Source organism: Bos javanicus, chromosome 3, assembly GCF_032452875.1.
Source record: "Bos javanicus breed banteng chromosome 3, ARS-OSU_banteng_1.0, whole genome shotgun sequence".
NCBI lineage: Eukaryota > Metazoa > Chordata > Mammalia > Artiodactyla > Bovidae > Bos > Bos javanicus.
The window spans coordinates 48,059,538-48,086,959 of record NC_083870.1 but is presented as its reverse complement, the minus strand read 5'-3'; the positions used below and the strand labels follow the sequence as shown (position 1 = coordinate 48,086,959).

The 27,422-nt window shown below is 37.6% G+C and overlaps 1 pseudogene; it reads right to left on the bottom strand.

The window, feature by feature from the left end:
- The window catches only part of LOC133244247 (craniofacial development protein 2-like), a 175,334-nt pseudogene that overhangs the window by 17,133 nt on the left and 130,779 nt on the right, over window positions 1-27,422 (bottom strand).

Genomic DNA, 27,422 nt, shown 5'->3' with positions numbered 1-27,422 from the left:
ATAGTTATGATAGAAATTATAAAACACCCTCCTACGGGTCTGAGCAGGGAAATGCTATATTCACAAAGCTTCTGGTACAGATATTAAATCTATAAGCCTCTCTGTATACAGATAGGGAGGATGCTACTCAAACAGTTCAGATGTCTCTGAGCTTATTCTTGGATGCAACAAATCTCATTGTCCTGTAGAGTAAGATTAATTTTTCCCTAACACAAAGATGAGTGATGTTTTTGGCTCTATTTAAGCTTCTTTGCTCAAACACTGCCAAGGATCTCTAGGGGGTAGAATCTGTTCCTTGACTCAAGAAACCAGAAGTCTGGTAGCTGCAATATTTTCTCTATTCACCCCAGGTCTGAAGAGAGGCAAAACCTGCTCTGGCAGTATTCCAGGGAAAAACTCATCTGCTCCCAAAGAGGAAAGCTAGACCCTCCCTTGATATCCTTCCATGGCAAAGCCAACTGCTGAATGCTAGTCAAGGTTCACCTCCAGAGCTCTGTTGAATCTGCCTCAATAGCCAGAGTCACAATTTGCATTAGAATAGATGCTGAAAATCTTTTCCAAAAGAGCAAAATGATGATGAGTTCAGACACAAATGAAGTGCAGTATCCAACGCATGCTCTTATGTCAGTGTTACTCAGTGATTAAACTGTCAAAAGGTAAATTCTGTTGTTGTGAATGACAATATTTACACTGAAGTTTCAAAAATTCACAGCTTTCAAAGTGTTTCAAGTCATAGGGAATAGAAGTGGAAATTTCCAGTAGCTTGTCTTTGCAAAGAGGAAGTAGAAATTGAAATAAAGAGGGCAGGCAATTGGGTTGCCTGAAGCAAGCAGGCTTATGTGCCTGATTTTCAGTACCTTATTCAATTTTAATCAGACAAAACAAGTTCTTCAAATATGAGTCAATAGCATTATTTTCTTAATTGCCTCTAAATTAATTTTCTTTTTTTCTATTTGATGTCATGTTGAACTATAGTTTTTTGTTTTTTTTAGAAATATTTTTATATAGACAGCTCACCACAGTGGTGCAAAGAATGCTGGGAGCACAAACATTGGGTCTCTAGGTATATACATATCTACAGTATACGTATGTAGAATTTGATCTCCTGCTGAATGAATGAGCATTGTGATATTTTATCTGATATATGGAAACTAGAGACGATTCTCATGTGAATGAAACAAGTGAGATCTAAGTATTGTTGTTATTGTTCAGCCACTAAGTCTTGTCCAGCTCTTTGCAACCCTATGCATTGCAGCACACCAAGCCCCCCTGTCCTTCACCATCTCCCAGGGTTTCTCAAACTCATGTCTATTGAGTTGGTGATTCTTGGTCTAATCTCTGATCTGCAATGGATACTCCCTTCAATGCCTTTTGGCTTATTCCTTTTTATTGTGGCCAATCTACATAATGCTAAGTGATAAGACCTTGGTACCCTACAGTAAAAACAAAGCAAATCAAATAGACAAAGAAGATACAGAAGGATGATACTGTTTAATATCCAGTAGGCTTGAGAATACTTTCCTTCTTTTTATTTCTGATGATAGTCATACCTCTGCTTGAAACTTTAATTTAGTCATTTACACTTTTTTCAACAGAGTTTTAGGATGGCCTATTTTGTTCTAACATTGTCCTAATCATTGGGGATACAGGGATTTGATAGATCCATTTCCCTATCCTCAAGATTTTATAGGTCAGGAATAAAAGACATAGAAACAGATGCTTGCTAAGTAAAGAAAGAAGATTCAAGGCTGAAATAAACTGTTTCTGCAAATACCTTTTCTAAAGATAGAGTGTAATATAATGTGATTTCAAGTACCCTTCCCTCTTTCCCCTGCCTTCAGCACTACATACATGATAGTTTTGTTATTTCTTTTCAATACCTGATTCTACCATAAAGGTGTTTTTTTTTTTTTTTTTTTAATCACCATAGCTTCTACCATAAGAGTTTTATTGCCTTAGCTTATAGATTTATGCTGTATATCTCAGTGTATGTGTATATGAGAGAGACTGCTCGTGTTATATTACTTTTAGGTATGAGTGAATTCTAATTCCTTTTTCAGAGCAGACTTAAATTAGAAAACAGGAAAGAGAGCAATACAATATGTGATTTGGGAGGAAGAGGTGGAGAAGGAGAATATCAAACTCTCCTCCAGAACTTGGCCTGGGGATTTCTACACCCTATATACTCTATCCTTTGCTTCTCTATTCCCAGGATTTTCCCATGAACAATTAAGGGCCCATAAGAAAGTTTTCTTTGCGTCTGTAAAGATTCTTTCCTAGCATAGGATTTAGATTCTGGAATCTAATCACATTAGCCACTGTGGCTTCTTTACCTCAAAGTTAGAGAGCCCTGAAACTTATTCCATAGATTTCCCAGGTTTCAACCCTGCTTCTTTCTAGTTTAATTGTGAAGGGCAAATGGTGACTCAAGTATCATTCATACATTCTCCAGGAGACAAAGGAGTTTGCTGTAAATCATATTGCTTTACCATGCTATGAAGCTGGCTATGTGATGCTACCCCATGGCTAGTCTAAACAGACTTTTTTTTTTTTTTTTGATAGGTAAGGGATAGATTTATTAACCTAGGACACTTGTGAGGGATACAAGTATGCAAGCAAGGGCTCTCTTCCCTGAGAACCAAGTGAGAAAGCAGGCTTACTCAGGGAGATACACATGCCGTAGATAGTGTGTGGGCCATCTCAGAAGGTGAGAGGCCCTGGGAGATACACATTTCATAGACAGGACGCAATCCATCTCAAAAGGTAAGAGTACCCCAAATAAGAGGTTTAACTGGGGGCCATTGTCACAGTTTCTTTCCCTGGACTGTCTCCTTCCAGTCAGGGTTCACCAGGCTGCTTCCTGCACACAACTGTATTTAGGAAACCAGCTTTAGAACTCCTTGGACATGGCTGCAGTGCCATTTTTTCCCTCTTATCCTTGTGAGCATTTCTAGAAGGAAAGCAGAGAGAGGTAGTTGTCTCAGCTATACCCAAGGTAATGGAGTAAGTAATTGAAGGACCATATAAAATTTAAATTAGACTACTGGTAGCATTTTTGTTCTTGTTGTTTAGTTACTAAGTTGTGTCAGACTCTGACGCCATGGTTTGTACCCTGCCAGGGTCCTCTGTCCATGGGATTTCTCAGGCAAAAATACTGAAGCAGGTTGCCATGTCCTTCTCCAGGGGATCTTGCCAACCCAGGGATCAAACCTGCATCTCCTGTATTGGCAGGCAGATTCTTTACCACTGAGCCACTAGGGAAGCAGTGGCAGTATACTGTGGTCCAAAGCAGTCACCTCTGACAAATACTTTACTGAAATGTACAGTATTATTTTCGTATGTTTAATCAGAGTTACAGAAAAATTTGTTTCTTTGGAGAAGTTTTCAACTGGGTTGTGGGTGGTGAGAAGTTTTGCGTCATAACGCTAAGAAAAAACAAGTATCATTGAGAGCAGCCTCGCCCACAGTATCCCCGTCACAGTGACGATTTCACCTCTCTGTGACCTCTGGAAGCTGTTATTAGAAAGTGGCTAGTTTCGCCAGTCACTTTTGTGTGTTATATCTGAGGAGAGATAAAGTGGAGCAATCTTTTGGTTTTGTGGATTGCAACCATTAATATCTGGAGTAAATATTACCTTATGCCCTGAATGAATCACATTTTGCACATGGTACTTGTAGCTGCCTGTCCCCTGAACTTCTTCATAACAATGCGTAGCCCCAGGGCCTTAGGCCAAAAGGTTGGCAGAGAAGAAAAGATAGAATTCATCTTGAAATACCTATGGCTTCTGATACAGATTTTTTTTAATGTTTGAAAATTCCAGGTGTTAGTAGTTATGGTCTTGTTGAATCTACCTCAGAAAAGTACTTGACTTGGATGGATGATTGAAATAAGAAATATGGCAATTCATTTCAAAAGCTAATGAAATAGAAGGATGAAAAATATATCCAAAAGCCATAATAAGTAAAGCTAAAATAAATAATACATTAAAAAGTTGTTAGACTTCCATACATTTAAGCATCTCAACAACAGAAAAATCAGCAACTTTATCCTTTAATGGCATGTAATATTACAAGATTTCCTCTAAATAGATAGTTGCTAGCATTAATGGCAAGAACAAAATACCTGGTACAGAAGGAACTGGTATACATTTATTTTTTCTTAAGTGTTTAAGTCAAAGAGCTTGAAATAAAAAAAGAAGTACTAATACTCTTACAATCTGCACATTTACATAACACAAATGGGAACAAATTAGATTCTCCTTCATATAGGTATCTAGGGAAAATTTTTTGCAAATCAGTTTCCGAGGAACTTAGAGATACTGTTTTATGATTTGAGTCTTTCTGGAAGCAACACTTTCATCAACAATTTTGAGTAACTGAATATTGCTTCATAATGGAAATCAGTGTGGCAACTTCTTAAAGCCCACCGTGGGCATACAAGTCTTTGCATAAAAGAGAGCTAGTTCCTCCCTCAAGCTTTGCTGAATTAGTGTGTTTTCTCCACCACATGCATTTTATATTTGGCTCTCTTTCCTTTATTATTATAAATCTTGCTACTAGTTCTAGTGTCAATGACACTTTCAGCTCCCTCCATTTATGGCCTGAACTTCTTAGCAACATCCACCCACCCCCATTTTGTCTTGACACTCTCTTAGAGGTGACAAGTGCTGAAGGAAAAGTTGAGGTTAAAGGTACTGACTGGAGGTAACTGAGTTCAAGTCCCAGCTCTGGAACTTGCTATTTATGTGACTTTGAAGTCTGTGCCACTGTTTCCTTGCCTATAAAATGGAGATAAGAAATCTTCCCTAAGGCTTGTGACAACTGAATGATATAACAAATGTATATAAAGTACTTGGCACTATGTCTACAAAGAAATATAACTTAGTAAAGAGTAGGGAGATTAGATGTTTTTATTGTTCTTGATATTCTCCCAGACTACCTGAATTCCCAAAACTTCCTTTTCATATTCTTTTCTTTGTTCTACCCAAGTCTAGCTGATATGACCTTATCACAGAGCCTCTAAATCCACAGACCCTAGGATGTCCCAGCCTAACACAAGGGGATAGTTCATAACCACCTTGGCATTTTTCACTTGGTAAAAATTCATACAGAAGAAAAAGTCCAACCCCAAATTGAAGAGGTAAATGTCAAGTTGCTGAATCTTGGGGCAGTACCTCTTGCATCCCTTAGCATAAGGAGACATTCCAAGGTTGCAACTGGCTCATCTGTATCAACATGTTTTACTGGTAACCTAAGCAGTTTCTACTCTCTCTGATCCATACTCACCTCCTCCGATACCCACACACCCCTGCTAAGAATTAAGCACTGTGGGCCTTATCCTCAAACTTAGGATTTAAGAAGTTGACTATGTTTTGAAAGACAGCCTGATTCTAATATTAGAGGGTGGGATCCTGGGGAAAAAGTTGAGAAAGATCTAAACCTAGAGTTTTGTGTGAGCTAAGCAAATTAAAAAATGTTATCCTTTCATTAATTTCTGTGTGAATCTCCTAATCTCACTTTCTTCTATCACCTTTCCTCATTAACTATAATCAGGTCAATATATTGCCTATTTGTTTCTAAAGGTTCTAATTTTATTAGGGGAGGTGGTGGTCCATCATACAGATTACTTTACCAGTGCTGATCACATAAATCCAGATTGACTGATTAAAGTTCACATTCCTGGCAGAGGCTTTAACTACACTTAGATTAGATATCAAGTCTTGGTTGACTGACATGGGGCTTAGCATAAGAGATTCCATTTGGGTTTGTTGTTTCTTTTTTTTTAAAACAATACTTATGGTCATTTACAAAGTCTACACCAAGTAGGTCTGTTAGAATCTTATGGGAGATTTCCAGTTTTTCCCCAGCAGTGTCTCCCTGCCAACAAAATCTGGGAAGAAGGAACTACTTATGATTTTCCAGTGAGCAGAGGTTTAAAAATCAGATAAGGGCTTCCCAAGTGACGTTAGTGGTAAAGAAGCCATCTGCCAATGCAGGCAGATATAAGAGACACCATTTTGTTCCCTGGGTCAGGAAGATCCCCTGGAGTAGAGCATGGTAACCCACTCCAGCATTCTTGCCTAGAGAATTCCATGGCCAGAGGAGCCTGATGGGCTACAGTCTAAGGGGTCACAAAGAGTCCAACAGGACTTAGCTACTGAGCACAAGGCAGGCATAGGGGAGGAAGAGGTGGATTGCTCATGGTGATATTTATAAATTGAGTGTTGATAGGGCATCCTCCCATCCTGGCTTGGACCCCAGCATACTGCAATAGGCTTATGGCATGGATAGGCTAGAATATATAGTGATGGAGCTTTGATCATGCACTAGCAAAGGCTCAAAATTCAAGGCCCTGGTCCACTTTGGGCCTTAGATTCACTCAGGACTGGAAATCTTGAGCATAGTTCCACACTGTCTTTGACTCACAGGATAATTTACGGCAGACAAAAGATACAACGCTAAATCATGTTCTTGAATGCACCTGTAATTACCACAGGTGTTAACTATTTCACTTATTTAGACTATCAACATGATTGAAATAGATATATTTTCTTCCTAATGCTATTTTAATCTTAGACAATAGCTTGAAATAAAATATCACAGCTAATACTTGACCTGAGTCTACTTTTAAACAGTCATACTGAACTCCTCTACATAGGAACTCAATAGCCTTCCAGACTTAGCTTTCACTATTGAATTGGGAACAGTATGACTTTGCCATTGTATACATACATTTCTGAATGATGTTATATATTGCTTTAACGTCTTATCTAAGAAACTGGAATCCTTTGTAGCTTGCTCCTTTGCTTTTTTGGCATTCTGACATTTTTGCAGATGAACAATTGCTCAATATGTAAAGACTAAATGGCTCTCTTTATTCAATAAAGTATTGTATTATTGAATGAATTACAAAGAAGCAGTATCCTTAGCACATTAACTTTGAATCTGCTGCTTAGAGCAAAATCCTGGCTTTCTTTCAGATGCTAATAACATACTGCTCAGGCAAAGGTTACTTTCTAAAAGGATTTGGTAAAACTTGGTTTGCTTTCATTATTTGTTTTGCTTAATAATGGTTTCTTACAATATCAGAGTAACTTTTTTCCTTACTGTCCATTATGGTAATTTTGACTTAGTAGACATTTTTTTCTGCTTTTGGTAAGTTAAAATATTATCAATTAAGAAATAATTCAGTGAAGAATACAATCTTCTGATGGCTCCTGTTAAGTGTTGGTGGATATTTTATTTTTTATAAAGAGAATGAAATTAGTTGCCAACATTAATGTTAGCATGAATATACATGATAGTAACTAGCAGTTTAATATAATAGAAATTATTGGATTGGGAACAGATAGAACTATTGTTTCTTATATGGGTTGGCGTCTACTTATTAGTGCGTGATCTTGAGTCACTTTAACCTCTTGTAATCTCAGTTTCTGTAAATGAAGATAACAATTCTACATTGTCCGCATCCTAGAGCTGAGACATAAAATCAATGGAATAGAGGTGTGAAAGTGCATTAGTAACTACACAGTACCATGTACATGCAAATTAATATAACTAAATATTTATACTGAAATTTGTTCTCAAATTGTCAGGAATAAAATTCAAAGAGATCTGAATCTGTTAGTTGTGAACCTTAATAATTTGGGATAATAATGCTGATAAGTGTTGCTATTTTTGTTCAGTCACTCAGCTTATTCGTGTCCGACTCTTTGCAACTGCAGCACACCAGGCTCCTCTGTCCTCCACTATCTTCTGGAGATTGCTCAAATTCCTGTCCATTGAGTCTATGATGCTAGCTAACCATCTCATCCTTTGCCATTTCTTTCTCCTTTCACCTTCAATCTTTCCCAGCATCAGGGACTTTTCCAATAAATCGGCTCTTTGCGTCACTGGCCAAAGTATTGGAGTGTCAGCATGGAGTCCTTCCAATCAATATTTAGGACTGATTTCCTTTAGGACTGACAGGTTTGATCTCCTTGCTGTCCAAGGGACTCTCAAGAGTCTTCTCCAGAACCACAGTTCAAAAGCATCAATTCTTGGGCACTCAGCCTTCTTTGTGGTCCAATTCTCACTACTGGAAAAACCATAGCTTTGACTGTATGGACTTTTGTCAGCAAAGTGATGTCTCTGCTTTTTAATATGCTGTCTAGTTTTGCCATACCTTTGCTTACAAGAAGTAAGAGTCTTTTAATTTCATGGCTGCAGTCATGGTCTTCAGTGATTTTGGACTCCAAGAAAAGAAAATCTACCACTGCTGCCATTTTTTTCCCCATCTATTTACCTATTTATCATTTTTTTGGTCACATAGGCATGTGGAGTCTTAGTTGCCAGACCAGGGACAGAACCTGATAAATAGATAACTAGTCCATAATGGTTCTATAGAGAGGTGGCTGTTTATGATCTCTGACATGTGGTTATAAATAAATAAATAGTTTGTTCCTGATGGGGAAGAATGAGAAGTGGCAGAGTGGCGGTGGCCTCATCGTCTCCTTGTTGTGGCAGTGAGGATAACTTCCCATACAATGTGCCCAATCAAATGTGATTCAGCCATGAAGCTGCAAATACATAAAAGAACATGCAAATCCCCTCCCCTGAGTTTCCCCTTCCTTTTAGTCTTTGATTTTCTCATATTCTTAATCTCTCAGAAGACTGAAAAAAAGGGGAAACAGGTAAATTTCTAAAATTACATTAAATTTGCCTTCTGCTTTCCAGCAGCTTTGTGCCTTGGTTCTCTGATGTTGTCCAAAAATAAAAGAATTTTAGGACTAGAGGTGACCTAAAGGTTTAGCTCAGACATTTTTTACAGATGTAAAAACCAAGTGTTAAAGAAGATAAGTGACCTGGCCTAGGATACATTTGGTAACAACCTTGGTATTGGCTTCTGGGATTCCTAATTCTCAGGTCTGACTCATTCTCCCATACAGCACTGCTCTCTGATTAGCTGTTTCATGCATGTTTGTTACTGTGAAGTCACAAGCAACTGCATTATTATCATGTTCCATGGAACCGGTCACTGTCATTCCCAAAGAAGGAATCAAACCCAGACCTATGTTCTTTTGTCATGTCATCATGTCCTTACTTTTGACCATGATTATTATTGGATTCCAGGTTTCTATTGGAAGTAAAATTATGTGTTGTGCCTCATAGCTGAGAAAACAATGTTCACTGTTAGCAGAGCTGTATATGAGAATATAATTTTTTTAAATTAGTACCAGCTGGCCAACCCAGTACTGCTTCTGTCCTAAATATTAAAAAGAATATGATTGGACAGATTACATTTTATCAAATATGTGATTTTTTTTCTGTATAGCTATTTTGCTAGCAGTGTTTTTATAATGTATATTTAGAATAATTTTTTTGTTCTTACTAATAAATACATACTTTCATAAACAATAGAGGAAAACTTTATAAATCACATCAGTTCAGTTCAGTCACTCAGTTGTGTCTGACTCTTTGCAACCCCGTGAACTGCAGCACACCAGGCCTCCCTGTCCATCACCAACTCCCGGAGTTTACCCAAACTCATGTCCATCGAGTCAGTGATGCCATCCAGCCATCTCACCCTCTGTCGTCCCCTTCTCCTCCTGCCCCCAATCCCTCCCAGCATCAGGGTCTTTTCCAATGAGTCAACTCTTCTCATGAGGTGGCCAAAGTACTGGAGTTTCAGCTTTAGCATCAGTCCTTCCAAAGAACACCCAGAACTGATCTCCTTTAGGATGGACTGGTTGGATCTCCTTGCAGTCCAAGGGACTCTCAAGAGACTTCAACACCACAGTTCAAAAGCATCAATTCTTCGGTGCTCAGCTTTCTTCACTGTCCAACTCTCACATCCATACATGACCACTGGAAAAACCATAGCCTTGACTAGATGGACCTTTGTTAGCAAAGTAATGTCTCTGCTTTTGAATATGCTATCTAGGTTGGTCATAACTTTCCTTCCAAGCAGTAAGTGTCTTTTAATTTCATGGCTGCCATCACCGTCTGCAGTGATTTTGGAGCCCAGAAAAAGAAAGTCAGCCACTGTTTCCCCATCTATTTCCCATGAAGTGATGGGACCGGATGCCATGATCTTCGTTTTCTAAATGTTGAGCTTTAAGCCAACTTTTTCACTCTCCTCTTTCACTTTCATCAAGAGGCTTTTTAGTACTTCTTCACTTTCTGCCATAAGGGTGGTGTCATCTGCATATCTGAGGTTATTGATATTTCTCCCAGCAATCTTGATTCTAGCTTGTGCTTCTTCCAGTCCAGCGTTTCTCATGATAAACTCTGCATAGAAGTTAAATAAGCAGGGTGACAATATACAGCCTTGACGTACTTCTTTTCCTATTTGGATCCAGTCTGTTTTCCATGTCCAGTTCTAACTGTTGCTTCCTGACCTGCATACAGGTTTTCCAAGAGGCAAGTCAGGTGGTCTGATATTCCCATCTCTTTCAGAATTTTTGACAGTTTATTATGATCCACACAGTCAAAGGCTTTGGCATAGTTGTTATAGTAAATCCCATAAGTTACAATATAAAAATTAATCATATTTTTGAAATATTGGGTATTTGATTAGGTTTTCAACCGTTCTATTTCCTTAATTCATTGCAATAAATTCTTACTTATTATTGAATTTATTACTAAATTCTGATAGCTATTACCAAAAGCAATGGTGAACTATGAGCAAAATTATCTTTGCCCCAGCATACATTTTAGTTCTACAAGGTTGTCCAGACTCAACTTCTATCTGTCATGTAGGAATTCCTCCTTTTCCCATGACAGTTTAAAACTACTTATCTTCAACCTCAGTATTCTTTACCAGCTTGAATATAAAGGCTGCAACAAGGTTTAAGAAAGTTTTTACGAAAGTCACAGGCTTTGCATTGTGTGTTGAAACAATGGAGGGATGCACATGTAGTAGAAATATCAGCATTACGTGGCTCAGAAAAGTGAGATAGCATTGAATTCAGGGAATTTCATTGGTAGAGTAGAAATACCAGCAGAGATGTCTCTAGCCAATTGGATAGACACATCTGAAGGACGTGAGAGAGATCTAGACTAAAGATGAAGACTTAGCAGTTAAGATATCATTAAAATCATGGGAGTAGATACAATCACCAAAGACAACTGAAAAGAAAAGACATCAAAGTTCAAAAGCCTGAAAACCACTGACATATAGGGTGAAAAGAGGAAGGAAACCAGCCAAAGACTCTTTAAAGAATGGTTGTGGGAGGAGCACCAAGCCTGGCGTGTCTCTGGTTAGGATTGAAACATATGACCATTATTGTATGACATGGCAAATCTGGAATGTTGTTATCCTGGGAACACAGGGAGGAGACTGGGGCAAAGACCTCACCAAGACAAGAGGGAAACTCAACTATCATGGTTAGTTCTAGAGATGATGGCATGCACGCATGTATATTAAATCGCTTCAGTCATGTCAGACTCTTTGCGACTGTATGGATTGTAGCACACTAGGCTCCTCTGTCCATGGGATTCTCCAGCAAAAATACTGGAGTGGGTTGCCATGCCCTCCTCCAGGGGATCTTCCCAGCCTAGGGGTCGAACCCACATCTCTTACATTTCCTGCATTGGCAAGCAGGTGCGTTACCACTAGCACCATCTGGAAAGCCCAGAGATGATGACAGGATGTGTTAAACATAGTATGTGAAGAGTATGATATTCCCCATGCTAATTTTAAAAAGGTATTTAATCTGTGAAATTAATAAAAACACAAAAGTATTCTGATATCAGTTTATATTTAGGAGCTAGTAACCTAGTAACCACCCTTGGCAGTTTCATCCACATGTGGCAAAAACCCTTGCAGAAAACCAGGGATGCAGAAACAAACTGTATCTTTGGGGAACTTAGGAAAAATTAAGCAGGACTCCAACACCTCAGCCAGTAAACAGGCACTCAACTGTGGAGAAGAAAATGAGAAATATCACACAGGATAACTGATCAGCTTTAAGAGACCTGTGCCTGGTTCTGAAAGCCAGTTCTAACAACCAGGCCTTTGTGGGAAAAGGAAGGTTAAAATTTTGTTTTCTGGATATTCAGTGCAACACCATAAACATTCATTTTAATGCAGATTCCACCAGTAAGCTTTTAAAACCTAACTTAATTCAATCCAGTTAATTACCAAATTGATAACATGGAACTTTACTACTGTCAAAATTGCAGAAGTATGATGTTTATACTCCTTTAGCTCAAAAATTATTTTCTTTAGAATACACATTAAGGTAATGAGCTAGGGGGCTTAAATAAAATTATTGTATCCATGAAAACAAAAAGTCTTGCATATTATCTTCTTAAGGTGTAATTTTATTAATTATCCTCAGAGATACCAGGTTTATATTCAGCATGAAAAAAACTTTAGTTCTACTGAAAATATAAAATTATCTTTAAAAAAGAAAATCCGTTCTATTGAATGTATTCAGATAGGATAGATATATTTATTTAAGGCAAGCCATTTTGTTTTAAAATTTTGAAGAGTAGAGGCAGATAGATTAGGTCAGAAAGGAAATAAGCTTTTTAAAAAGCCAAATAAACAAGAATTTATTTTTTGAACAGGAAATCCTCAAGGTACAAAGAGGATATTTTGAAACCAATCTGTTTACATCAGAAGTGTTGAACAAGTTTGTTATACAAGGTAAGAGAAAAATTGCTTATTTTATCTTGACTACCAGCAAATACAAATATGATCATTCCTGTTAGATAGACTAAGAATCGTGCGACTGTGTATTTAAATTCCAAAATGAACCAAGCTTCCCAACCCCCCCATGATAGTCAATTTTTTGACTTCTAAAATAAGTGAAACAAAGAGTTTGTGAGTAGATACACTAATAATTATGAAAATGTAAATAATTTTTTTAAAATATAGAATATTAACACATGCTTTTGTTTGTAAAGATTTTTTTATTTTATAGAATTGAAAGTATATCTCTAAATATAATTTTTGAGGTAAAAATTAAGTCTGTGAAACAAAGATACTTTCCTTAGCTTTTATCCATTTGTCTGCCTTCAGTTTTATTGTACTCATGTCTGTTATGTACTCATGTCTGCTATATACTCATGGAAAAAAAAACCCTTTGAGCCACATTTTACTTTATATGCCAGCTTCAAATAAAGGGAAAAAGTTATTGGCATCTGACTTGACAAGGAAGAGCCATATTGTTTTACTGTAGCAAAGCTCACTTGTGTCCTGATGGCTTAAGTACCAATGGTGATTCCAATAGAAAGTTTGATATTTTTTAGCAAGTTTTAAACTGCATAGTCATACTTTACTTCATCTTTATTAAGAATTTATAACCCAATAGTCACACAAATGGCATCCTCAGATCTTGAAAAAAAAAACGTTTATTTTGCTGTGATATGAGAACTAAAATATCAATCTATCCATTTATGATACTACATATATTAAGAAAAATACAATATCATTCTATATTGTTGGCAATATCTTCATTCACTCATGCATTTATTTACTGAATGTGTACAATGAGCCACTTTTCGGGATGCTGAAGATACAGCAGTGAACAAAATAGGGGAAAAAATCCCTGAAATAATGGAGTTTACATTTCAGAGGGTGGAGGTAAATAATAGATGAAGCAAGTAAATTGAAAAATACATTAGAAGATGTAAAATGCTTGGAAAGAACTAAAATAAGAGTGAAAGAGCGTGTACTTTGGGTCTGAGAAAGCCTAGGTCTGACTCCAGTTTTAGACAAAGACTTTAGGAAAGGCCTGGCTGAGGAGACTTTTTTAAAAGAATATTTTGTTATTTATTGGCTATGTTGGATCTTAGGTGCTGCACATGGGAAAATTGTTGAGGCATGTAGGATCTAGTTCCCTGACCAACAGTCAAACCCGGAGCCCCTGCATTGGAAGCATAGAGTCTTAGCCACTGGACCACCAGAGAAGTCCCTGACTGAGAAGATTTGATTAAGAAGGAGAAAAGGGAGCAACCTTACATGGAACAACTGACTGGTTCAAAATTGGGAAAGGAGAAAGACAAGGCCTGGTTTATTTAACTTACATGAAGAGTACATCATGCAAAATTCCCTGGGTGGATGAATAACATGCTGAAGTCAAGATTGCCAGGAGAAATATCAACAACCGCAGAATTGCAGATGATACCACTCTAAAGGCAGACAATGAAGAGGAACTAAAGAGCCTCTTGATGAGGGTGAAAGAGGAGAGTGAAAAAGCTGGCTTGAAACTCAACATTCAGAAAACTAAGATCATGGCATCCTATTCCATTCAGTTCAGTTCAATTCAGTTCAGTCGCTCAGTTGTGTCCAACTCTTTGCGACCCCATGAATTGCAGCACTTCATGGCAAATAAAAGGGGAAAAAGTGGAAGCAGTGACATATTTTCTTTTCTTGGGCTCCCAAACCACTGCAGATGGTGACTGCAGCCATGAAATTAAAAGATGTTTGCTCCTTGAAAGGAAAGCTATGACAAACCTAGACAACATGTTAAAAAGCAGAGACATCACTTTGCCGACAAAGGTCCATATAGTCAAAGCTAAGATTTTTCCAGTAGTCATGTACAGAAGTGAGAGCCAGACCGTGAAGAAGACATGCCAAAGAATTGATGCTTTTGAATTGTGGTACTGGAGAAGATTCTTTAGAGTCCATTGGACCACAAGGAGATCAAACCAGTAGTCAATACTAAAGGAAATCAATCCTGAATATTCATTGGAAGGACTGATGCTGAAACTGATGCTCCAGTATTTTGGCCACCTGATGCGCAGAGTCAACTCATGGAAAAAGACCATGATGCTAGGAAAAATTGAAGACAGGAGTAGAAGGGGACGACAGAGAATGAGATGATTGGCTGGCATCACTGATTCAATGGACTTGAGTTTGAGCAAACTCTGGGAGACAATGAAGGACAGGGAAGCCAGGTGTGCTGCAGTCCATGGGGTCGCAAAGTGTTGGACACAGTAAGCGACAGAACAACAGCAATGTTTCTCTGTAAATCCTTGGACCTATTTATAATAATTATTTAGTGTCCTTATTAATCCCATCTGATGTCATTTCTGAATCTGAATGTTTTGACTGATTTTTTTCCCACTTGTTATTGGACATTTTTCTATTTCTTTATGTATCTGATTTTGTTTTCAGTCAGATGCTATACATTGTGAATGTCAGGTTGTTTTGAACCCAGATTTTTTCTTCCTTTAAAGAATGTGAAATTTATTTTTATAGCCTGTTTCTTATAAATCAGCTTCATCTTTGGCATCTTATTATTTGCTTATTTAGGATAAGATTGCAGTAACTTTAGTGAAGTTCTAGTTTAGCCAGCACATTAAAGTGTGACTACTGTGAGATCTCTCCTGAGAGTCCCGGTAGTTTAGTGAAGTTTTTCTTCTATGACTGATCTAAATTCAAATGTCTCCCAGCCTTTGTGAGTTTAAAGAATTGTTCAGCTTCTCTTTGTTGGGCCTCATGGAGCTTTACCTTACACATACACAGCTTCGAGCTAAGTAACAAACTCAAGTGAACTCTATGTATGTTTATGAAGTGCTTTCTCCTGTAGCTCCCTCATCTCCATTATTTTTCTCTGCAATTCTGACTGCTTCTCAAACTGACAAATTTCAACTCAGCGATCCTGTCACACTGTGCCTAGGTCCTTTCTTCTTGCACTGTGGTCCTGAAAGCACCTCTTGGCAGAGAACTAAGACAATCTTAGCATTTACCTCATTTGTTTCTCTTCTTTCTGGGATCACAGACCTTCTCTGCCTGTTGTCTAAAGTCTGAAAATAGTTACTTTGCATATTTTGTTTACTTTTATAGTTGTTTATAGTGAGAAAGCAAGTCCAGTAACAGTTAAACTGTATGAACAGAAGTGGAAATTTCAATTGTCTCTCTTTTAAAATAAATGGCTAGCATTAATTTAAATTTTACCATTGAAGTAGATCTCATCACTAGTATATCATATCCTTTCTAATATCTCAATTCAGATTTTAATCCATTTTCTAAATTAATGAACTTTATTTTTAGAGCCATCTTAGTTTTATAGAAATCTTGAGCAGAAAGTACAAAGTTATCATATATCCTCTCCTCTTTTCTTCTTTGTCAAAGATCAGTTGACTGTATTTGTGTGGGTCTGTTTTCAAGCTATCCATTCTGCTCCATTGATCTATTTATCTATGTTCCATTTATCTATTCTTTTTGTAATACCACTATATATACAAGTGAAAGGAGAGACATAGAAGGGCAGGAGAGGTACATATCAGGTAGTTCCTGGCCTCCAAATTTGTTCTTCTCATTTAATATTGTGTTGGCTATTCTGGGATTTTTTTTTTTTTTTTTTGCCTTTTCATATAAACCTTAGAATCAGCTAACTCACAAAATAACTTGCTGAGATTTTGATTGAGATTATGTTGAATCTCTGAATCAAATTGGGAAGAACTGATATCCTAACACTATTAAATCTTCCTATCAATGAGCATGGAATATCTCTCCATTTATTTAGATTATCTTTGATTTATTTCATCAGAGTTTTATAGTTTTCCTTATACAGATCTTGTACATATTTTTAGATTTATATATAAATATTTTAGTTTTATAATAATGTACAAGATGTATTTTTAATTTCAAATTCCAATTTTTCTTTGCAGACATACAGGAAAGTAATTGTTTTTTGTGAATAATTGTTTTTTAGCATGTTAAAATACACATAACATAAAGTTTACCATCTGAACCGTTTTTAAGTGTACAGTTGAGCAGTACTACATACATTCGTTCACATTATTGTGCAGCCCTGTAACTTCTTCATCTTATAAAATTGAAACTCTATACCTAAACAATAACTCCCTATTCTCTCATCTTGCTCACCTCTGGCAACAACCATTCTGTCTCTACAATTTTGACTACTTTAAGTACCTCATATAAGGAAAAGCAATTAACTTTTGTATATTAATCTTTAATCTTGCAATGGTCTAATCATTTTTCAGTTCAAGATTTTTTTTGTTGCTTCTTTGGGATTTTCTACAAAGACAATCATATCTGTGAACAAAGATAGCTTTATTTCTTCCTTTCCAATTTGTATACCTTTTATTTCCTTTTCTTATTATATTAATTAGATGTCAGATGTGGGGATGAAAGGCACAACCTTGCCTTTTTCCTGATATTAGGAGTAGAATATCTAGTTTCTTATCACTAACTGTGATGCTAGCTTTAGATTTTTTGTAGATGTTCTTAATCAAGTTGAAGAAATTCCTATAAACTCCTAGTTTGCTAAGAGCTTTTATCAAGAATGGATGCTGCTTTTGTCAAATGCTTTTTCTGCATTTGTATATTGATTATATGATTTTTCTTCTTTAGGGTGTGGATGTGATAGATCACACTGATTGCTTTCATTAATCCTGTTTTTACACATGAAGCCTTGATTTCCTCACCTACTTTGGAAATTAATCCATACTCTGTAATCAGTCATCTCTCACACTTAAATTTTAAATTACTTTTCATTTAGTGAGTATATTTTCTATTATTTTGTGGTTCTATATGATATGCACCATATTTTAAACAGTCTCTTATTGTTGGACTTTACAGCTTTTAAAAAAATTTTTTATTTGTTGTTAACAATACCGAACTGAACATCCTTACGTATTTGCTGTAGTCTGTTAATTTTCCAGAAATATATTTATAATTTTTACTTAAAAGCTAGAAATAATTTTAAGTTTTGAGTTATACTAGCAGAAATTTTCTTCTAGAAATGATGCATAAATTTGGATCTCATGACCTGATTTCTTTTAAAAGGGATGAATTGAACATTCCAATTATTGTTGTTAACCAACCTTCATTGTCTCCTAAGCATCTGTCTAGTAACAAACATTTTAAGTTATCTACTATGTAGAGAACATTGTGGCAAATTTGAATAAAATTTAATCCTTATCTTCCAATGGTTCACATTTTCTTGGAGATAGTTGTTGTTGTTGTTGTTGTAGTTGTTGTTGCTGTTGTTGCTGTTCAGTTGCTAAGTCATGTCTGACTCTTTGCAACTCCATGGAATGCAACGCACCAGACTTCTCTGTCCTTCATTATCTCCCGGAGTTTGCTCAAATTCATGTCCATTGAATCGGCAATGCTATCTAACCATCTCACCCTCTGCCGTCCTCTTCTCCTTTTGCCTTCAATCTTTCCCAGCATCAGGGTCCTTTCCAATACAAAAACATATAATCTCAAAGTGTATCTACCACCAAAGATCCCAAGAATCCTCTTTGAATGTAGAACTATTATAATGTTATAATTATATAATTATACTCATAATATGACCATTTACTAAAGATATAGAAGTTTCTAACTAGAAGGATTCAGGACGGCTGATCCTAGTGACCTGTGTGAGATTGGTCCAAGGCAGTGAGGCTCACTTCCAATAGATAGGCAATGAGGCTTTCACATATCAATAATGGAAGAAAAGACAAAAACATGCCTGTTTTATAAAATCAGACTTGTTGACACTTGAGTTCTGGGCACTCTGAGTTCTAGGAAAAGATGAGAAATCTATAATCAGAGTCATTTTAGGTAATCTAAGAAACTTCAGCCATGAAATGTGTTTGTCAAATTATGTATTAATATAAAGGTACCAAAGTATAAACATTTCTTTCCTAAATAACTCCGCTTATATAGCTTGTTATCAGCTTCTAATGATAACCAGCTTTACCTGTAAACTGAAAATTGCACTGCAGAAACTTACAACCCAGTGAGTTAAATGTATTTCATTTATAACTGCTCGGTGAGCAAAGAAAGACCCAGGGGCATTTAGGAGTCAGAAAACCTGCCTTTCTCATGGATGTTGTAATTGTAACTACAGTACAAAGAATAAATGATAAATGAGACAATGATAGATAAGTATGGTATGAATTATATTTAGAAACTCAAATATAAACACATCATATTATTTTGTGCCAGGATTTTCCCCCCCAGCCCAGAGAAGGGAGCCTATTCTTATAAAGCAAATTGAAGAAGAAAAATTTGAGACACTCACAAATGAATAAAAATGCATGTGGAATTCAAATATGCAAATGATAACGATTCCTTTTGTACACACTGTCGATGGAAGAACAGAGTACATGATCACAGCTGGAATTCACCCTGGGATCTTATACAATGTAATATTAGCAGCCACCTTCAGATCAGGCTCACCCCAGCTGTTCACTTTACAGAGGCTGCCTCTTCCTTTTCCTTTCTCTTCCCCTCCAGTAACCCTTTCTCCTAGCTTTCCTCATTAAAAAAAAAAAAAAGCAGAAATGAAGCCAAAACCTTTTTTATAAAGTAAAAAAACAAAAAACAAAAAACTATAAAGCAGAAGGCAAACAATAAGCGGTTATTTTTTTAAAAGATTTTGCTTTAATAATTAGAAATTCTTTCCCTCCAAACCAGTACCACTTCAAAACACTTATTCTGCATTTCAAAGGCTGTCATTGTCTTCTGTGTGTGCTGGAGCAGTTGATATGACCCTACTGTTTAAGCAGATGAATAACAGGATAAAAACTTTTGCATTGTTTAATCTTTACTCTCTTGTGGTTGATTTTTGCCTTTTTGGGGGATAAATGTATATCTAATTATGCTGTCATATGAGTTCCATGTTCTGCATAATTTACAAAAAAGTATCTGGTATAGAAAAACACTTCCACTTCCTAAAATGTAATTGATTTGTGACTATAAGTAAATTTTTTTCATGTTGTAGTGAGTGAATTATACCCTCCAAAAAGATACATCCAGTTTGTAATTCCTGGACTTGGTAATATTACCTTATATGGCAAAGGATGTGATCTAGTTAAGGATCTTGTGTGTGTGTGTGCTCAGTCATGTCTGACTCTTTGCAGCCCCATGGACTGTAGCCCACCAGGCTCCTCTGTCCATGGAACTTTCCTGGCAAGAATACTGAAATGGGTTGCAACTTCCTATTCAGGGTATCCTCCCAATCTAGGGATCGAATCTGCATCTCTTGAGTCTCCTGCATTGGCAGGAGGATTCATTACCACTCTCGCCACCTGGGAAGCCCCTTAAGGATCTTGTGTTAGTGGCTCACTCGTGTCCGACTCTTTGCACCCCATGAACTATAGCCCACCAAGTTCGTCTGTCCATGGAATTCTCCAAGCAAGGATACTGGAGTGGGTTGCCATTTCCTTTTCCAGGGGCTCTTCCCAACCCAGGTATTGAAGCCAGGTCTCCTGCATTGCAGGCAGCTTCTTTACAGTCTGAGACATCAGGGAAGCCTGAAGACCTTGAGCAGAGCCTCATCTTGGTTTATGCAGGTGGGCTCTAAATGTGGTCACATGTATTTTACAAGAGAGAGGCAGAGGAGTTTTTGAACAGAAGGAGACATTGTGACCGTGGAGGCAAAGATTAGAGTGATGTGGCTACAATCCAAGGAACTCTTGCAGCCACCAAAATCTGGAAGAGGTAAGGAAGAGATTCTCTCCTAGACCCTTCAGAGGGAATGCAAACTTACTGATACATCAATTTTAGATTTCTGGCCTCCCAAGCTGTAAAAGAAAAATTTCTGGTTTTTAAGAAAAAAAAGAAAACACTCAATTTGTGATAATTTGTTAAAACAGCCATAGGAAACTAAATACATCTGGATCTCTAAAAATCTCTAATATTAGTTAGCTAAAGTTTTGTGTCTTGGATTGGATTCTCTAGAAAACAGATTGTAAGATGAAGATAAAAGTATGAATGCCCATGTAGGACAAACAAGCAGGGTAAAGAAAAAAAGAACATGTAACATGGAAGAATGTAAAGCAGTGTTGTATGATCTGCTACCATACCAGCTACTGCTTATGATTAACTACTGAGAGATATAATATGTAGCTTGGCAAGTGTATCAGCTCAACATTTAGACTTCTCTGGAAAGCTGCAAGGAGGGACCTAGAAGTACTTCATCAAAAAGGTGAAAAGGAAGACACTTTATTTGCCCAAATTCATCCCATCTTCTCTTTCCAATAGTCAAAGTTCATTGACATCAACTCATTGTTGAACTGAGTGATGCAACCCTCAGTGATGGCTCAGGAAAGCAGATCCTACACTAGGTGGTATGGTATTTCCTGCATGTACGCAAGCATAGGGGCATATTGGCATAGACAGACTTTGTAAGGGAGCATGAAGGCTATTCAGGCTGGAGTTTCAATCTGGAGAGATGATGGATGGCTGTGGATGGCTGGTGGTTGCGGTGGCCTTGAACCTAGAGACAGAGAACAACATCTGAGGAACACACGAGGCTGGTGTCTGATATTCTCTCCGACACCTGGGACAAACTGCTGAGACTCATGATTACCACGGAAAGTAATAAACAAGTAATTTGGATGTATTCAACTTTAAACAGGGGTCTGAGAAAGGTATGGGCTTCCCTGATAGCTCACGGGTTAAAAAAAAAAAAAAAAAATCCACCTGCCAATGCAGGAGATGTGGGTTCGATTGGGAAGATCCCTGGAGGAGGAAATCGGAAATGGCAACCTGCTCCAGTATTCTAGCTTGGAAAATCCTATGCACAGAGGAGCCTGGTGGGTTACAGTCCATGGCATCACAAAGAGTCAGACATGACTTACTGGCTAAACAACAATAAACAATAACAACTGAGAAATGTATATACTTCAGGATGCTTTCCAGCATGACAGGGCATTGAATAAAAATAAAGCCATTAATTCATAGAGGTCATCACTCAACATAAATTGTTTTTCTGTTTATTTTTTCTGAGTGTTACCGTATTACTGTCATTGTATGATGCTGGTGTGCCAATGAATTTTTAACACCTAACTCTTGCCCAAAATGTATGAATATCTATATATACCTGAATTTATAGTAAATATTACTGATATAAAGGATGCATAGCACATGATTTACAAGTAATAATTACATGTACTCTTTAGAATAAATTCCATACAGCCAATTGATTCTCACAGAATGATTTATTTGATTTTTGCCCACTCTTGTTAAAGTAGCCAAATTATGGTTGCAGTTGATGAATGAGTGTAGCGTTGACTTCAAATATTAGCTAATATTTTCATTCATGTCAATGAGTAAGACAAAAATGAAAACATATGTTAGGACTTTACTCATTTATCAATGACATGAGTGACTTCTTCACTGAGTGGGCTAATAGCTTCCAAATACTGGAGGAATATTTTCTCAATGTCTAGTGCAATTCCTAGCATAATGGCTATAGACAAGGCATCAGTTCAATTCAGTCGTTTAAGAGTGTCTGACTTTTTGCGACCACATGGACTGCAGCACACCAGGATTCTCTGTCTATCTCCAACTCCCAGGGCTTGCTCAAATTCATGTCCAACGAGAAGGTGATGACACCCACACATTGCATCCTCTGTTGTCACCTTCTCCTTCTGCCCTCAATATTTTCCAGCGTCAGGATCTCTTCCAGTGACTCATTTCTTTGCATCAGGTGACCAAAATACTGGAGTTTCAGTTTCAGCATCAGTCCTTCCAATGAATATTCAGGACTGATTTCCTTTAGGATGGACTCTTTGGATCTTCTTGCAGTCCAAGGAACTCCCAAGAATCTTCTCCAATACCAAAGTTCAAAAGCATCAATTCTTCGGTGCTCAGCTTTCTTTAGAGTCCAAATCTCACATCCATACATGACTACTGGAAAAACCAAAGCTTTGATTAGACGGACCTTTGTTGACAAAGTAATGTCTCTACTTTTTAATATGCTGTTTAAGTTGGCCATAACTTTTCTTTCAAGGAGCAAGCGTCTTTTAATTTCATGGCTGCAATCACCATCTGCAGTGATTTTGGAACCCCCCAAAATAAAGTCTCTCACTGTTTCCACTGTTTCACCATCTATTTGCTATGAAGTGATGGGACCAGATGTAATGATCTTAGTTTTCTGAATGTTGAGCTTTAAGCCAACTTTTTCACTCACCTCTTTCACTTTCATCAAGAGACTCTTAGTTCTTCACTTCCTGCCATAAGGGTGGTGTCATCTGCATATCTGAGGTTATTGATATTTCTTCCGGCAATCTTGATTCCAGTTTGTGCTTCATCCAGCCTGGCATTTCATATAATGTACTCTGCATATAAGTTAAATAAACAGGGTGAAAATATACAGCCTTGACGTATTCCTTTCCTGATTTGGAACCAGTCTGTTGTTCCTTGTCCAGTTCTAACTATTGCTTCTTGACCTGCATACAAATTTCTCAGGAGGTAGGTAAGGTGGTTTGGTATTCCCATCTTTGAATAATTTTCCACAGTTTGTTGTGATCCACATAGTCATAGGCTATTGTCAAAGGCTAATGTTAGCTAATTGCCAACATTTGTTGGATCATCAAAAAAGCAAGAGAGTTCCAGAAAAACATCTACTTCTGCTTTATTGACTTTATGTTTTTCTGGAACTCTCTTGCTTTTTCAATGATCCAACAAATGTTGACAATTTGATTTCTGGTTTCTCTACCTTTTCTAAATCTAGCTTGAACATCTGGAAGTTCATGATTCACATACTGTTGACACCAGGCTTGGAGAATTTTGAGCATTACTCTGCTAGTGTATGAGATGAGTGCAATTGTATGGTAGTTTGAACGTTTTTTGGCATTGCCTTTCTTTGGGATTGGGATGAAAACTGACCTTTTCCAGTCCTGTGGCCACTGCTGTGTTTTCCAAATTTTCTGGCGTATTGAGTGCACCACTTTAACAGCATCATCTTTTAGGATTTGAAATAGCTCAGCTGGAATTCCATCGCTTCCACTAGCTTTGTTCGTAGCAATGCTTCCTGAGGCCCACTTGACTTTGCATTCCAGGATGTCTGGCTCTAGGTGAGTGATCACACCATCATAGTTATCTGGAGCATTAAGATCTTTTTTGTATAGTTCTTCTGTGTATATTTTGGAGAAGGAAATGGCAGTCCACTCAAGCACTCTTGCCTGGAAAATCCCATGGACAGAGGAGCCTGATAGGCTACAGTCCATGGGGTCGCAAAGAGTCGGACAAGACTGAGCGACTTCACTTTCACTTTCTGTGTATTTTTGCCACCTCTTCTTAATATTTTCTGCTTGTGTTAGGTCCATACCATTTCTGTCCTTTATTGTGCCCATCTTTGCATGGAATGTTCCCTTGGTATCTCTAATTTTCTTGACACGATTTCTAGTCTTTCCCATTCTATTGTTTTCCTCCATTTCTTTGCATTGATCACTAAAGAAGGCTTTCTTATCTCTCCTTGCTATTCTTTGGAACTCTGCATTCAGATGGCTATATCTTTCCTTTTCTCCTTTGCCTTTAGCTTCTCTTCTTTTCATAGCTATTTGTAAGGCCTCCTCAGACAACCATTTTGCATTACTTTTTCTCAGGGATGGTCTTGATCCCTGCCTCCTGTACAATGTCATGGACCTCTGCCCATAGTTCTTCAGGCACTCTGTCTATCAGATCTAATCCCTTGCATCTATTTGTCACTTCCACTGTATAATCATAAGGGATTTGCTGCAGGTTATAACTGAATGGTCTATTGTTTCTCCCTACTTTCTTCAATTTAAGTCTGAATTTGGCAATAAGGAGTTCATGATCTGAGCAACAGTCCACTCCCGGTCTTGTTTTTGCTGACTGTATAGAGCTTTTCTATCTTTGGCTGCAAAGAATATAATCCATCTGACTTCTGTATTGACCATCTGGTGATATCTATGTGTAGAGTCTTCTCTTGTGTTGTTGGAAGAGGGTGTTTGCTATGACCAGTGCATTCTCTTGGCAAAACTCTGTTAGTCTTTGTCCTGCTTCATTCTGTGCTCCAAGGCCAAATTTGCCTGTTACTCCACATATCTCTTGACTTCCTACCTTTGCATTCCAGTCCCCTGTAATGAAAAGGATATCTTTTTGGGTGTTAGTTCTAGAAGGGCTTGTAGGTCTTCACAGAACTGTTAGACTTCAGCTTCTTCAGCCTTACTGGTGAGGGCATAGATTTGAATTACTATGATGTTGAATGGTTTGTCTTGGAAATGAATAGAGATCATTCTGTCGTTTTTGAGATTGCATCCAAGTACTGTATTTTGGGCTCTTTTGTTACTCTGATGGCTACTCCATTTCTTCTAAGGGATTCTTGCCCACAGTAGTAGATATAATGGTCATCTGTTTTAAATGCACCCATTCCAGTCCATTTCAGTTCATTGATTCCTAAAATGTTGATGTTCATTCTTGCCATCTCCTGTTTGACCACTTTCAATTTACCTTGATTCATGGGCCTAACATCCCAGGTTCCTGTGCAATATTGTTCTTTACAGCATCGGACATTACTTCCATCACCAGTCACATCCACAAATGTGTGTTGTTTTTGCTTTGGCCCCATCTCTTCGTTCTCTCTGGAGTTATTCCTCCACTCTTGTCCAATAGCATATTGGGCACCTACTGACCTGCAGAGTTCATCTTTCAGTGTCATTTCTTCATCAGGAGAGACTGACTGAGGGAGAAACTGGGTCTTGCTCTGATGGTTGATCTTGTTGGTTGACCTGAGGCCAAACTATGGTGGAGGTAATGAAGATAATGGAGACCTCCTTCAAAAGGTCCTGTGCATGCACTGCTGCACTCAGTGCCCCCGATCCTGCAGCAGGCCACCACCAACCCATGCCTCCACTGGAGACTCCTGGACACTCATGGGCAAGTCTGGATCAGTCTCTTGTGAGGTTAGTGCTTCTTTCTCCTGAGTCCTGGAGTGCACAAGCTTTTGTTGGTGCCCTCCAAGAGTCTGTTTCCCCAGTCTTGTGTAAGTTCTGGCAGCTCCATGGTGGGATTAATGGGGACCTTCTCCAAGAGGACTTATGCCATACCCAGGTCTGCTGCACCCAGAGCCCCTGCCTCTGTGGCAGGCCACTGCTGACCCATACCTCTGCAGGAGACACTCAGACACTCAAAGGCAGGTCTCGTTCAGTCTCTGTGGGTTCTCCTGGTGTGCTTAAGGTTTTGTTTGAGCCCTCCAAGCATTTCTGGTGAGTATGGTGTTTGATTCTAAATACAATTTTGCCACTTTTAGTATCTTTTTGGGGTTTCTCTTTTAGCCTTGGACGTGAGGTTTCTTTTTTTGGTGGGATCCAACATTCTCTTTTAGATGTTTGTTCAGCAGTGAGTTGTAATTTTGGAGTTATCACAGGAGGAGATGAGTGCACATCCTTCTATTCCACCATCTAGGATATGATACATATGGCATACATCTAAGTTTAATCTTCATTAATAACATTTTTTCCACCATTTTCTTAAGCTTAGATATTCAACCCAACAATAAATCAGGTTATGATTTGTAATGTTTACCAATTTTAGTGGTGTAAGTACTCCCATTATGGCTGATTTCAAGCTACCAATGTGATGTCATTGAATGCAATTTGGCAGCACATCATATTATATATATGCTATAGAGATTCAATAGGCCCAAATAACCTCAAGGGCATAATAGTAAGATGTAATAAAACAATTAGAAAGTGATGAATTTTTTTTTTTCTACATGTTTCAATTTTGTAAAATAGATAAGACCGCAATAAGCATTATTGTTGTTCTTGCTGTTGCAAATACTATTTCTATTTGTTCCTCTGTCAACTATGAGAAAAGAGAGCCAAATCAAGATACTCTTTTAAAAAAACAGACACTTGCACTATTACAAGCAAAGTGGAGGGAAGAGGAACTACACTTGGCAAGGACAAGTTTTTTTTTTTTTTTTTTTTTGAGTAGAGAATAAATACTTTCTTGAGGATCCATTTATTTTAACTAACTGATTAGCCTACTATTTTGTGTGGTTCTCCCTACTGACCAAAGATGTTAACTCATAATACCTACTTGATTTTTTTATCTTTTTTTTTTTATTAGGATTTTTATTACTATAATGTGGTACATCTAGAAAGCAGAATTCACCATAGCTCACTGGGTTGTATTTGCTTTCATCTGTTAATATAGACTCATGTAATAGTCCATTTATTCTGAATCATTTCCAAACTACTTTTGCAAAGAATATTCCTTGTTGTTGTATGTGATCACTAGAGTTTCTGTTCCTGTAGCTCTTTTTTTTTTTTTTTCAGCACTTTATTTATTTATTTTTATTTGATAAATTTAACTAAAGCAAAGCACAGTAAAATGAGGTATGGCAATGAAAGTGATGAATTTTAAGTATTTATGGAACTATTTAAATAAAATTTATTTTATTATATCTGTCATACACGCAATTAGGGCTTCCCAAGTGGCACTAGTGATAAAGGATGCACCTACCAATACAAAAGATGTAGGATTACAGGTTTGATCCCTGGGTCAGGAAGATTACTTCAGGAAAACTGAAAATGTCTAATGTCTTTCCTGGGTTGGGAAGATCCCCTGGTATAAGAAATTGCAACCTGCTACCATATTTTTGCCTGGAAAATTCCATGGACAGAGGAGCCTGGCAGGCTACAGTCCATAGCTTCACAAACAGTCAGACATGACTGAGCAGGCAGACACACACACACACATTGCTACA